At 31.4% G+C, this 16,184-nt stretch overlaps 1 long non-coding RNA gene across 2 annotated transcripts; it reads left to right on the plus strand.

Annotated features, from left to right (window-relative positions):
• The first annotated feature begins 3,146 nt into the window (after nucleotides 1-3,146).
• Nucleotides 3,147-6,443, plus strand: LOC130955724 (uncharacterized). 2 transcript variants are annotated; one of them, XR_009076853.1, is made up of 5 exons: nucleotides 3,147-3,632; nucleotides 4,603-5,249; nucleotides 5,475-5,539; nucleotides 5,908-6,016; nucleotides 6,222-6,443. It is a non-coding gene; the product is annotated as an uncharacterized LOC130955724 (long non-coding RNA). The 2 variants fall into 2 exon arrangements; XR_009076852.1 differs by lacking the exon at nucleotides 3,147-3,632 and having other exon boundaries at nucleotides 4,430-5,249.
• Nucleotides 6,444-16,184: the final 9,741 nt, after the last annotated feature.

The following is a 16,184-nucleotide window of genomic DNA, read 5'->3' on the forward strand; positions in this document are numbered from 1 at the left end:
GATCGCGGGGTATAGGTGCTAGGAGCGGCATACGCTCCCACGCCCAAACATAAAGCAATATCAGGGGGCCATCCATCTCTTTGCATCTGTATCGTGATGCACGACACAACGATCTGTACAGGTGTGCCAGACAGGCTGCCCCCCAACTGTATGATGAAATGCGGTCGAAATCCCGAAGTAGCAGTAGAAACTTCGAGTTCAACGAAGTAGTCGACTTATCCGGAAACACAACTGTTCCGAGCACGCAGAAAATGTGTGCTCGGACGTACCACTCAACAGACTGCTGAGTATCACACCTCTCGGTGTCTCTGCACCGTCGCACCCATGCAATATTAACCTTTCCTGTCACGTGATCTTGCAGACCAGGCTCCCGACCAAAACACGCCATCCAGTTCTCCACCAAAAACTGGTGACTGCTGTCTGATCTACCTGTAACGGCCTCCCCATTAATCGGGAGACCAAGAATATAGCTCACATCTTCCAGCGTCACCGTCACCTCACCGACCGGAAGATGAAATATGTGAGTCTCCGGCCTCCAGCGTTCTACCAAAGTACTCAGTAGTGCAGAATGACCTCTCATTTCGCCGACTCACGAAACGAGTTGAAATCCAGTCAATGCCAGTGTCGCAGCAGCTACCTCGTTAAAGGTATCTGGCGGATCAAGTTTTCTGGGCAACAAATTCCTGATACCTTGCAACAAGAAAATTGATAGCTATTAAAATTCTAAATAATATCAGTTAATAATTTATTCAAAAAAAGAGTTAGCAATAATAATTATTAAGTATTATTATTACTATCTTAAAAAATAATAATAAATTATTAAAAATTCATAAATATTGATTACTCATAATAACCAGTATTGTAAACAAATAATAATAAACTAATCATAATGATAACAACAAATCACTAAAAAATAATAATAACTTAATATACTACACAATATTACCACAAATAATAAACAGTATTCTGTTATTAAATAATATTATTTATTATTACAATATACTACCTAACTATTAAAATTAGTAAAAAAAATTTTCAAAGTGTTTAAAAAAAAAAACCTTTTACTAAACAGTAGTATTATAAATTATTCTCACTATCATAACCAGTATTATAAACAAATAATAATAAACCGATCATAATAATAATTACTCAAATATAACAATAATAACCATAACAATAACTATTTATTATATTGATTTTTTTTAATGACAATAACAATAACAATTAATAATTTTTTTAATTAAACAAACATTGTTAAAAAAAAACCGTTGAGTACAACATTATTATCATTATCATGAAAAATAACAACAAATCACTAACAAATAATAATAACTTAGTACACTAACATAACAAACCAGCATTATAAACAAATAATAATATACCAATCATAATAATAATTACTCAAATATAACAATAATAACCATAACAATAACTATTTATTATATTGATTTTTTTAATAACAATAACAATAACAATTAATAATTTTTTTTAATTAAACAAACATCGTTTAAAAAAACCGTTGAGTACGACATTATTATCATTATCATGAAAAATAACAACAAATCACTAACAAATAATAATAACTTAGTACACTATCTGATTTATTATTAAAAAATATTATTAAATTATTCTCATTGTCATACCCACTATTATAAACAAATAATAATGTAATATTAATAATAATAATAACAATAATAATAATAATAACATAATAATAACACTACCAAAAAAAAGTAAACGGTTATGAGAAATAAATAATAACATGATATTAGTAATAGTAATATTACTAACCACAGTATTAATTACAAACAAAATTTAAATAAATATATATTAAAATAAAAAATTTACTTACCCATTGAGGATGATCCAAATATTTAATAATGTAATCTTCAATTTAGTAAAATCACGAACCATTTTTCAAATGATGGTCTTCACTCTAACCAACCCCGTTTTGCTCTTCTTCTTCCTCACTAAACCACTCAGCAAGCCTCCGAGGGTACCCCTCACGATTGCCTCTCTCTCTCTCAACAAGCCTTTCACCTTACAAAATTTTCTTCCTGCGTTTTACATTGCACTCGCGTTTATAGCCCCTGGAACTGATGTCCTGAACACGTGTCGTGCATGCAGTATGGGAGCCTTCAAAACGCAACCTGCGTTTTTCCCTGACAACTTCAAAACGCATCTTCCGTTTCGCTTCTCCAATGCAGTCAAAAAAGCAGTCTTGGTCTGCATGCAGGGGGCACAGGGACACGTTTCGCTTGTTGAAGCTACTCCCCTTCAAAGTGCATCCTGCATTTTGCAGCATGCTAATAGTTTTCAGAATTCCTCATGCAGGCAAAACGTTTCCTGCGTTTTGTTTTTCCTGCCACTTGCAGATCCACATTTCAGTATTACACGCCATGCAACAATATACTTGAACATCACTATTTTTTTCCCCATTCATTAATTAATTTTTGACTAAGAGTAAGATAGAACCGGAAGATTTTTTTTCTTTCTTATATTTGTATGTGGTGTGAGTTTTGACGAATGATGATTATTATGACAGATTCATCACCGATGATGAAGAATTGAGATGGAAGATGTCAGTTTTCTTATGCTTATTGCACAAAAATAGGGGGTGTAAAGTGTAAATAGGTGCATGTAGTTGGTATTAAGCCGTCTTTTCAAGCCATTTTTTTCTCTTCCTAATTTCACTCATATTCCACCTTAATCGTTTAATTTCTTTGGTCCCCAATAACAATTTCCTGTATAAATTCTGACTAGCATTTTTCTATATATGTAAGTTTATATAAAAATATATGTCTACTTATATTATCGAGGATCAAATGCCATTGATGTTAATAAAAAATATTATATAATTAATATAACTTATTAATTATATAGTTTATTAAAAAATTAATCCTTAAATTAGAAGTTTATATGTTATAAATATTATCTTTAAACAATTTTATACTCATCTACACTATTAAAAAAAATTAGTTTTAACGACAAAATTTTAGCGACAATAGCTTAATGGCTGCTGTTTATTTTATTTAAGTCATGTTTTTATGGCAATTATATATTTATCACTAATACTATATATTATAATGACAATTATTATTATTGCCACTAAAAAATTACATAAAAAGATACGCTTAGTTAGAAATTTTAGTGGCTATAGTGTTATGGCTACTAGAATTTTTACTAAAACATTTTTTCCGTAACAATTGGCCAATTAACAAATGGAAAGACAGATCGCGTGAAACAGAGATAGAAGAGAGAGCTCACCACAGAAACTCTAAATCGTCGCCGTCAGCATCGCCGTTGCAGTTACAAAGGCTCCTGGAATCGAGCAAAGGCTCCCCTTCTGCCTCTGAGATCGAGAGAAAGCGTCTTTTTCGTCAACAAATCTCCTCCACGAAGGACTCCTTGGACTTCATTTTCGTCCGATCTGCCTCAGATCCGCATCGATCTCATCGTTTGTTCGTCTCAAATCTACATCACCAAGGTCTTCCAGCCACCGTTGCTGCTCTTGTCACAACACCACACCTCCACCTCTTGCACCGCCTCCGTTCTTGCGCGTAGACGCAAAAGATCGTCGCTGCGATAGGGCTTCTCCGTTTATTTTTCGATTTTGGTTTGAATATTCAGAAGTATGTGATTCTCTCTCTATTATTACTTTTTCTCTGTTTACTTACTTGACCCTAATCAATATGGTAGATCAAGCTGAAATTGAAGTGTTTAAGTGTTCCAGATCCTAATTTTTTGTTTATTCTGTCTTCTCCGTTCTTGCTTGCTTGTGTCGTTCTTGCTTGCGTGCTCTGTTTATACTTGGATTTTGGTTCAAATGTTTGAAGTTTATCCTATATTGCTCCGTTCTTCATGCTTCTAATTTTGGTGTTCAAGTGTTTGCATTCTCTTTAGTTTTTTTTTGTGATAATTAGATTTCAAGTCTGAAACTCTAACATTGGCGTTTTTTTGGGATTACATAAAGTCGCAATTCCAAATCTTTTCTTATGATGCACTTGCAATTCCGGCGCTGTTTGTGAAAAGGTTTGGCAATTCTCCTCAGATGTCTTCTGGTGTTGCATCTGATGAGTCTGGTGAATGTGGCAGTGTTGGCACTAATGGCTTTGGTGACTGTGCTTTTTTTTTTTTTTTGTAGTTGCCTTTGGTGGTGATGCTGCTGCTTTTTGTGCTGGTTTTGGGGACGCTGCAGGTGTTTGTGAAAATGCCTGAATGATGGTGCAGCACAACACTAGCAAGACAAGATACAATCCTATTACCTCCTGCTTCTTCATCTTTTTATATTCAGTTGCTTATTCAATTATTAGCATTTAGTGTTTAGAGATAGATACACTCTTTGAAGAATTATGTTATGTTATGATTGGAATGAGTGTGTTGGATTGGTGGAGACGAGTGTGTGTATATATATATAGTATATCATATAGGATTATGATTGGTTGGTGAAATGTTTATTATGGTTATGTGAGATTAGATTTGTTGTTGTATATATGAGGATTAACTCTACTTGCATTATATTCTTTCATCTGCAACAAAGTTCACATCTCAAGCTAGCTTTGAGGACTTATTTTTCCAATTTTTTTCTTTGCTTTAACACAGGCATTCAAAGACATGATTGAAGGAATGAGAATGGATCTTTCGAAGTCTCGATACAAGAACTTTGACAAACTATATCTCTACTGTTATTATGTTTGCCAGCACAGTCAGTTTAATGAGTGTTTCAATCGGTTTAATATTATCTTAACCATATCTAGAAATGTTGCTATATTCCTTACTCATAATTCGCTGCTTACATATTGATTTTGACATAGTAGTTTTAACAAGGAGAGCAGACTAGGAAAAGTGGGAGAAGGATCAAATAGAATAGGAGATAATGCTATGAACTCTTCCTCAAGATATCAGTCTTTAGCATTTTGACTATTAAAGTGCAGTTTCCTTTGTGTTTTTAACTTGAAGAGATCTGCACATGAATAATCATTTAAATATAACTGATTGACTAATGTATCAAGAACTGCTTAGATGAGTATAATTTGAGTGACTTTATATTTAAAGATTTACTAATTGTTTCTTTTATTTGAATTTGGCATGTGTGTTTAATAGGTTCCAACAAGTTATTGCATATTGGTCATGACAGAGAGAGAGATTAATAGTGCAAGATGGTATTTGTTGTTAGTACAGTATTATTAAATAGTGAAAACAGAGGAAGTTGCAGTGTTAAGCTCAGTCCTCAGGTTTATAATATTGAGGTGCGTGCATTTAATAATGTCACATATATATACATAATGCATGCTTAGCTTCTCAGTTCTCACACTATAATTGAGTTCCCTATAATACGAGCCAAACCATGTGTTGGCTACCTAGCTAGTAGTAATTATAAAAAAATATAATGGGTTGATTTTGAAAATCCATTAGAATATAATGGTGGTGTGTTTTGAGAGTTAGTGTGTTTTTGTTATTACTTCCTTTGGTAGTTGAAAAGGCTTGGAAGATGCCATATGAATTGGACAGAGACAATGGTATCAATGGGGAATCAAAGGTACCGTCCTTGTAAGAATTGTCTTTTATACATTTTTTTTTCAATCCTAATTTAATTATTCTTGCCTTAACAAGTCTCCTTCATCAATCACCTTCCTATTCCTAATTTAATTTCTTGTCTTTCTATCGGAATACAATGAATTTAATTCACTATAATAAAACTTCAGCTATATACATATATGCTACATGCTATAATACTATGGCTATATAGATGGTCAGTGAGATAGATACATTTCAATGCAAGTTCTTGTTTGTTGTTCATTAGATATTCATATCCTTGTTGGTCACTGTTTTATTAGATATTCATATCTTTAATTGTTGCTGTTCATCCGTGATGTTAAAGTTTCTGACATGGTTAATTGTCGTTAGTATTACAAAGATCAGCTAGTTCCATGGAGGTAGATGAACTTGTTTTCTCCAAGATGATGCTTTAAGTTTTACAGAGACACGTCAAATGCTCGGGAACAGTTTTAAAATGGTGAGCCTAATATCTCCAACTACTGGCAGAGCTCCTTTGATGTTGTACCTCTCTTAACTCTCTCTCTCTCTCTTACTTATTATTCTTCCTTTGCTTTTAGCTTCAAACAAAACATAAATCTTGCTTCTATTGCTTATGTGTACCTATCTCATGATTGATTGATTCATTCCAATCTTTCTTTTCTTTTTGGACTTATTTATTGCAGCTTCCTCTTCAATGGACCGACCAGTTTGATTCTGGCATTCAGGTCACTCCCTGCAGGAAGCTCATTTTGAGATAGAAGGGGACATAGCAACCCAGGAAGCTCATTTTGAGTTTATAGACTTGTATTTTTTGTTGTTTAGATTTGTAACATAATTTATTATTTTTCAAGAGAAATTTGTGTATCAAAATTTTGAGTTTAATGAAATATCTCATTTTGTAGTAATTAATTTCAGTATATTTATATTATGCATAACAATAATAATTGTTAGCAAAAACAATTGAGATTCTAAAAAAAAGGTAGTTTGTTGTTTTTAAGAAAATAAGTATAATATAACTAAAAAAGTCTTAAAATTTTAGCGGCAATAGTAATGGCTGGTAAAAGTAACATTACAATTTTAGAATTATTTTTAGTGGCTATATAAATTACCGGTAAAATGGATTTTGGCAGCAATAGTTATGGCCGCCAAAAATGAATAACATTGCAATTTTAGAATCACTTTTGGTGGCCATATAAATTGCCAAGAAAATGGCCGCTAAAAATTACATACTTTTTGTGGCCATTAAAAAATTATTTACCGGCAAATATTATAATTGCCGCTAAAACCTTTTAGTTACAGAGCATAAGACGGCTAATGTCTAATTTCCGGTAAATATATTAACGGCTATTTTTATTGCCGCTAAAAGCAAAATAAATGGCCGCTAAAAGTGATTTTTCTTATAGTGCTAAAATTGTTTGTTATATTTTTTATATGTATAAAAATTAGAGTAAAGCATCCTTATAAACCAAACTTCTCTCAAATTTACGTGTATCTTCAAAGTAAAAAAGACTACATGTATGTCTCAATTTACAAATTTATGTAAATCGAATTTAATAAATTTGAATTAAGGTAATAAGTAGTAAATTGAATCTATAGGATTCGAATTACTTGGTATTGTGACTCGAATATAAATTGAATTTAAAGAATTCGAATTATGTCATGCCAAGCTAAATCGAATCTATAGAATTCGATTTATATGATGCAGGCTAAATCAAAGCAATAAGATTCGATTTACATCACATAGTAAATCGAATCTACTAAAGTCGATTTACAGTGATTAGTGGCTTATGGTAAATCGAAGCCATTATACTCAATTTACTATCTATCATACTATATGCATAAATCGAACGCTATTATTAATTCGATTTATGGAGTCCTAATGTATATAAATATGAGTTGAACGTGAATTTTTCACCATATGATTCACAATGCCTAGAGATGAGAGTTTTTTAGTTCTGGTGCACTATAGAGGGACGATTAAGAAGAAAATGCGACCAGGAATTAAATTTATTGATAAGGACCTGCTGAATGTTTTTCTCAAACCTTCTACGAGTTTCACTGAGTTTCAAAATACTATACTCCAGAGACTAGGTTTGCATAGCGTGAAACGGGTAGAGAAGTTATTCTATAAGATTTCGATATTCGTGTTACGCGATGATGTGAAGTACGATTCATTCGTCATAAGCATTGACAAAGATATCCAAGTTCTGTTCCATTGTCGTCATCAGTTGTTGGAGATAAGTGTGTGTGTCCAACAAAATACTATCATGAATTATTATTATTATTCCTTTTTATAAGAATAAACTTTTATAATTTATGATAGTGTCCTTAATTAAAATTAGAAACGAATAATTACGATAGAGATCATAATAATGAGATATATGTTTTTTTGAGTCTTTAATTTAAATTGCTCTTAATCATAGAATCACTAAAATTGGGACATTGGTGATTCGGGTAGATTAATAGTGAATATATATTTATATATATATATTATATAATATATATAATATATATATATATATTCTTAGATGAAGATTAATAGATCTCATTTATTAAATTATATATATAAATGGTATATATAAAGATATAACCATTGAACTGGCTCACTCTAAGAATTCCTAATGGTTATAGTTACCGTATATTTGTCAATAGGATATTCTTTTGATGAATATAATATTAGAATTTTTCTTTAACCTGCGACTATCATAGTAATTGAAAATGTATTTATTATACTTTGATTCCGGACACCTAATACCATACAGTGCTAGTTGAATGAACATTTGGTATAATTTAAATACTTGTAGAATTAATGATTAGTCAATATGGAATCCATCAACTATGGTAATGAGTTTGAGCTCTACGATTATAATGAATGAAATAAACAATACCTTGGTCAAGGAGTTTGAATGAATTAAGAAATGATTTTCTTAAGTCATTTATAATTCATTATAATAATGGTAACAAGTTAGAGTTTGACAATCAAACTATACACTAAAAGTTAGCCAAGAGCTGAAAAGATTAAAGGAGTTATATTTTTTGTTCATCTTGAGTTCTTAGTAAAAATATTATTATTTCATACTATCGGGTCGTCAAAGAGTGTTGCTAGACGCCAACCTTGATTAGTAAATTTAGTACGACTAATTTTGTAATACCCTACCACACAGAGCTTTATACCTAGGATGTAAAATAGAGGTGGCGAGGTGCTACGACCTTTAATAAAATATGTACATATAATAGCAGAAAGAATATGATAAATTAGGAGTCTTGAAAAATAGGTGAAACAAAATCGCGAAAATAACAGTGCAACGCTTAGGAAACGTAATTACTTGCGTAAGAAGAAAAGTAAAGTTCATAGATATAGATAAATAGAAAGTAGGAATAGAAAGTCAAGGATACAAAATAACAAGCTTCTAACTCAGTCTGCGAAGCTAAAGCTGGCCGGAAAATATTCACATACATATATACATATTCCAAGGAAGGCCAATGCTATGGTGATGAAGCTAAGGCCTTTATTTTCTATACGTAATGAACATACGTGGCTGAAGCTGCTTGTATACGCGTGGTTTATATGCTGACTGAATTGATGACAACTATTGACTCCAAGACAGAGGCACGATGAGCTTGTCGTTTCTGGCGTTAATAATTAGCAGAAGTTAATGCTAATGTTAGTGTAATTCTTGGGCCATTTTTGGTGGGCCTAAATTTTTTGTACAAGGTCGATATGGATCTCATTTTTTCTTTTAAATCCAAAAATAGAATTATTATGGGTAGAGTTTTTAATCCAAGAAAGAGGATTATGGATAGCCAAAATTAAAAAAAAAAAAGAAATTTGCTACTGGAAAACAAAATAAAAAACCCGTGTTCTTGTTCCAAAAAAAATAACCATGATAATGAAAATAACAGTAATTACATGAGATAGAAAAAGTGGCATTTACAGGAAGAGTAGCACTAGCAATTGCAATAATAATAATAATAATAATAATAATAATAATAATAATAATAATAATAATAATAATAATAATAATTAGGGAATTATGTTTAAGGTTTAATGAACATCATAAATTGTTTAGTTTTTTGGTTTAGGATTTAGGATGTATTTTGAGTGTGATATTTTTTGTGGAGGAACAGATTTTTGTTGGATAACTTTAGAAAAAAATTAAATGAATGCTATTAGGCAGGGACATATCTATGTACTAATTTGTGGAGACAAGTGTTGTTACTATAATTTCAAATTTTTTGAGTAGTATATGATAATAATATTTATTTGTTCTTATTAAATTATTGAATTTGATTTCATAATAATTTGTTATTCAACTTTTGGTACTTAATAGTTAATTTAAGAATTTTATATTAGATATTTATTAGAATGATCAATTCTCAATTTAAATGAGGTTGGTGTTGTTTGTTATAAATTGACTCGAAAAAAATCTTTTTTTTAAAATTAGCTTGAGCTTTTTTGGTAGCAACTGTATTAATTAAAAGAACTTTTTTAACTATAAATATTAGTAAGAGTTGGTTTATAATTATATGAGAAGTAGATTTTTAAATAATTATTTATTATAATATATTGAAAAAGAGCAATTTTGATTATCTCGTGAAGAAAAGAGTTACTCAATTTTTTTAAAATATAGAACCTAACAAATAGAATTCTAAAACATATTTTATTATTTAAATTACTATTTTAGTGTTTTAATTTGTAAAATAGATATTTGAACACTAATAATATTTTACAATAATAAAATATAATTATCACAATAATCATGTTATATATACGTAAAAAATAACCACCCATACAAAATAAATGTTAAATTACAAAATACACATTGAAAATAAGTTAAACAATATATATTTATACACATTAATGAATATTTAAACAATATTATTATTATTATTATTATTATTATTATTATTATTATTATTATTATTATTGCTATTGCTAGTGTTACTTTTCGTATGATTGCCACTTTTTTCAGCTCATGTTATTATTGTTATGTTCATCATCATGGTTTTTTTTTTCAGATAAGAACAAGTGTTTTTTGTTTTATTTTTCAGCAACAGATTTTCTTTTCCTTTAATTTTTGCTATCCATAATCCTTTTTCTTGGATTAAAAAAACTACCCATAACACTTCTAATTTTGGATTTAAAACAAAAGAGACCTATAAACTACCCATAACACTTCTAATTTTGGATTTAAAACAAAAGAGACCTATAACTACTTTGTACAAAATTTTTAGGCCCACCAAGAATGGCCCACAAATTACACCGTTAACATTAGCATTAACTTCTGCTAATTATAACACCTAAAATGATAAGCTCATCGTGCTTCTGTCTTGGATTCAGTAATTGTTCTCACTGCACTCAACATATAAACCACATGTATAGAAGTAATTTTAGCCACGTATTTTCATCACGTCTAGAAAAAAAAGGCCTTCATTCCCGTAGCACTGTCCAAACCCAAAATACAAGGATAAATTCTAATTCTCCATAAACCTTTAAGAGGTACAAAATAAAGTAGTTGTTTAGAGAGTTAAGTACATAAATAAACACAAACTATACATCGAAAATAAAATCCAGAAACCGCTTTGCTACAGAAGTTCAGACGCTTACTGAGGGGCCTCCCAACCTGCATCTGAAAAATAACAACACAGTATGAGGTGAGAACCGGAAGTTTTCAACATGGTAAAGGTGCCATGCACATAAGATATAAGGTCCTGGAAATGTCAGAAGAAAACCTAGAACGTCGACACCTAGATTATAAAGTTTAAAGTACTAAACAACAACCATAAAAAGGTGGTCTTCTAAAGGTATCTAAACCTAGCCTAAAACTTAACCTTAACACTAAGCTTTACCACCTTTCCTCCATTCCTCCATCTCTGGTAGAATATCAAAGACAGACAAATAGTCAAAAGCAAACACAAGTAGGAAACAAGTAAATCAAGTAGCAATTATGACAGTTAATATAATATATTCAATTAGGCACTCCCAAATAAGACATAGCAAACAAAACAAACAATATGCACATGATGTATGCCTATCCTATGACTGATGATATCATCTGTCGGTTATATAGCCAACCCGACATATCGTGGTAGCTAACCATGGACTAAAACACCCATGCAGAGCAAGTGGGTTTGAGCTACAAACCCCTTGCTACTACCCGCTTAACCCAGAGCCAGTGGAATACCCACTACTGCGGCTACTACCTAGGCAGGTGTTTAAAAGCTCAATCTGGAGCAAGCGGGATAAACCACCATCCTTGCTACTACCCAGGCGTCACAAACATACTTTTGTTCAATTTAAATCAAGCATGATTATTATCAATTCTCAAACATTAACCTGGAGCAAACGGAACGAACCACCATCCTTGTTACTACCCAGGTATCTCAAATATACTTTTATTTATTCCATCTCATTTCAATCATCAAACATCATATCATTCACAGTTATTCATAATCATTTCACAATCATTCATCATTGCTATGTCATCATCAACTTTTTATACCTTCACATCATTTTCATATGATTTATGATATTTACTCTTTACTTCACCCCCAAGCTACCTCAAATTCATAACTTCAGCTAATTACTAGGTTTATTATTACATTATATGACTAAAAGAATGAAATTATAGGTTTAGAAGTTTAAAATTCGGTTTAAAACTCAAAATCCAGTTTTGTATAAAACAGGTGCCACGTGTACTTGCTTAGGCCAAGATGCGTATGCATCCCCTAAGTACGCGTACGCATACATGGGAGGCAGTAGCCACCATATGCGAATGAGGGTTCCGCGTACGCAAAAGTCTCATGTCACGTGTATGCGTGGGTGTACGTCTTTCCAAAATTTTTTACTAAGTCTGAAATCTGCAGTTTTGCCATTTTAAACCCCAAACTTCTGATAAGCATAACTTTCTCGTCTTAAAATATTTTTCATCCGTTCTTCAAACGGCATAAACTTCACGGACCCAATTTTCATACAAAACAAGTTTGAAATGATTTGGGAGTTTGGAAGCCAAGTTATGGCTCATCGAAGTTTGGCCAAAAACTAATTTTCCACAACTTCCAAACCTCAATCTTTCCTTAAAATCAAACCCAATTCAACTTACCATATCTATCTCCATCAACACAACAACAAACCATACCATACCAAAATAACACTAAAATCTCCACACCTCATTCATACCTTAATGTTATGCACTTTCCCACTTAAATGTATCACCTTAACCAACAATGTTACTAACATTCATATATACATGGTCAATATCACCAACTTATCAATTACGCATCAATATACCATATAGCATTATATTTCCCACATTAACTATGATCACCAACATATATTCAGCTCATTCAACTCAAATAAGCAATCATTGTCACAAGCACTAAACATTCAACATGCTTAATCATTCCAACTTAACCTAAGGTCTTCTAGCCTAAGTTTTCACATAACATTATATATTAAATACGAGAAACCTAAACCATACCTTAGCCGATTTCCACGTATTATCCAAGACAACCCACAAGGCAAAATTATAAGCCTCAACCACCAAGATCCAGCAACTAGAACTCACTCCAAGCTTCCAATCAAGCTTCCAACATATCCAATTGCTTCATATCACATATTTACATGCACCTAGCATTATTAACACAAGCCTATTTCCAAAATTCAATACCAAAAACACAAAATTAATGAATTAGCTAGGGTTCTAGAATTCTCAACTTACCAAGAGAAAATTGGGATAAGACTCGACAAGTCCACCAAGTTAATTTGATCCTAAACACCGAAATTTAATAATTTCAACATCTTTGCTCATGAATTTTCAAAATTGAAACTGAGGAAATTGAGGAAGGAAACATGAATTCTTTACCTTACAATGTATCAAGTTTTGTAGAGCTCGACACTGTGGACGCGTGATCGCAAACGGTACAACGATCGAAACTCCGGATCAAAAGTTACGTGAATTTGAATGAAATCAAGGGTTTTGGAACTTACAACATGTTCTTCCCCCTTTTGCTAGCTGCCCAGCGTGTTTTGCATGCTGAAATGGGAATGGAATGAGCTTATGCTCATTTATTTAATGAGTTGGTTAGGTTCGGTTCGGCTCGTTCGACCCAATCTTGGGCCAAATTTTTTGAAATTAGTGTTAAAATTCTCGTTTTAATTAGTTCTATCTTATTTTAATATAAAATTTACATTTCCAATTTATTTTATTAAAATTTGATTTATTGATTAATTATTCGCTAATTTTGCGGGGTTTACAAATTTACTACCAGCTCAGTATTGAACATATGGGGTCATACTAACGAGTGTTCTAATTCTTGGTAAATAATTATTTAATTATTATTTTGATTTGATCAAATAAATAATTATATTAATTCAAACGGAATATTATTATATTCTTTGCTAGCACTAGGAATATAATAATATGATAATTGAGAATATGAAATAATTAATTATTTATTCTATGATGAGTTTTAAATATGGATAAGATCCTAACTGATTCGTTTCAAATTAAGTTGTAATTTGATTCATAAATCAGTCACCAATCTCATACTATATATATATATATATATATATATATATATATATATATATATATATATATATATATATATATATGGTAAAAGAAAATGGATACAACTTTTTTCTACCTCCACATACACATATATTCCAATTCTTAGTGAAGAATTGCTGGTGCAAGGAGTTGTTGAAAGTTTCTCAGTTAAATCCATTGGTAAAAGGATTGACAACAAGAATCAGTCTCGATGTGGATACAAATAGTACCTTCGTACTATCGAAAGAGAAAGTTTTATTCACTGAGGTACTCAGGTATTAGCATCTGACCCATCTTATTGAATTAAAATTTTAAGCACGAAATAGATCAATAGGATTACTTTATTACTTTCGCTGCGTGTTATGAACACATGTAATCCTACATCAGTTTCCCGAGGCGAGGACCCCAGAGCTATTGGCGAAGCTTGTGGATGTGGTATCTAGTTCTGGAGGTTCAAACCAAAATCCTCAATCTTCAGGACATCCAGCTTGCTCTAGTTCTATGCTTGTTGGCAGCCACCCTCGATATGTCGCTTAAAGTCTGTGAGGCATCCGCTGACATACTGATCATTGATCGGGAGCCCTAACTGATATGCTACATCCTGTAGTGTAATCGTACACTCCTTGAATGGTATGTGAAAAGTATGCATCTCCGGCTGCCCCATCTCTCCACGAATGCTCTCACTAATGTCATACCGTGTTGCCATCTCATGCTGGTGATACATCGATGGGACTAGAAAACGATAGAAAATTTTTTATCACAATCGTAGAAAAATAATGTTCAATGCATAAAATTCTAAAAATATTAAACATTAGAAACTCTCATTTTTAACGCCCAACAAATTCTTCATAGGACCCAATACAAAACACTAAATAATTTATGATCCAATTCCAAAAAAAAAAAAAATTTACCAAAGCATATAGTCACACATGTTCACACAAAATAGAAAATGCTAAACCGAAATTGGCTTACGTGCATCTCAACTCCAAAAAAATTTATCTTTAATGTATCAAAAATGTCAAAAAATTTATAGTTAACCCTAATCATAAACCAAGTCTAATTAAATATAAAAAAATCTATTTCAAGTTCTCAAAATCTAACCACCTAATAGCTTACTATTTCTAACAGGCACTTATATTAAAAAAAAATAATTTTCTAATTCCTAATTAACGACTCTAAACAACTACCACACGAACTATGTTAACATTACTAGAATGACTAATTTATATTCAAAACAAAAATTTTTGTTCACTAACCTCGAGGTGGACGGCACCAGCAATATGTGCGACTCCATCTAACCGATAGAGACAATTCAGATCGTCCTCCATATGGTCAGATTCGATTTTTCCGGGGTTGCTTTCCAAGATTTCGTTTCTAGGTGGTGGGGTTCGTTGTGGAATTTGTGTGTTTTGTAATTTGAATGAACTGATTTTGATTTGTTTATATAGGCACATTCACACTAAATCGAACCCATTTGATTCGATTTAGTATGGAACCTTCTTGTATGTAAATCGAATCTATGGGGTCGATTTACCAATACCATCAAATCGAAACTATTGGCTTCGATTTACTGTAGGCTTGTTGAGCTCCTTCTAAATCAAATCATATTCATTCAATGTACTATAATGAGTCTCATTCATTCGATTTAATATTGGAGATATCATGCAAGTAATTTAAATCTTATAGATTCGATTTAATTTATTATTCAAAAGCCTAATTTAAATTTATTAAATTCAATTTACATAGATCTGTGAATTGAAACATGTACGTAGCTTTTTTTATTTTGGGGATACATGTAAATTTGAAGTGGATTTGATTTATTAGAGTGTTTTACCCAAAAAATTGTATATATATCTATGCAAAATATATATAAATAAAGAATTTTTCAGTTACATGTTGATACAAATATATATATCTATGCAAAGTTGATACAAATAATCTTTATCATATATATGATTCAATAGTTGAATCTATCATATATACATTAAGAAGTTATAAATAGTATAATTTCGTTTAAATTGATATTGATATCAGTTATTCATAACTTATATATATATTGTTGATAATATATATAATGGACATATAGAGTAATAA

This window comes from Arachis stenosperma, chromosome 10, assembly GCF_014773155.1.
Source record: "Arachis stenosperma cultivar V10309 chromosome 10, arast.V10309.gnm1.PFL2, whole genome shotgun sequence".
Lineage (NCBI taxonomy): Eukaryota > Viridiplantae > Streptophyta > Magnoliopsida > Fabales > Fabaceae > Arachis > Arachis stenosperma.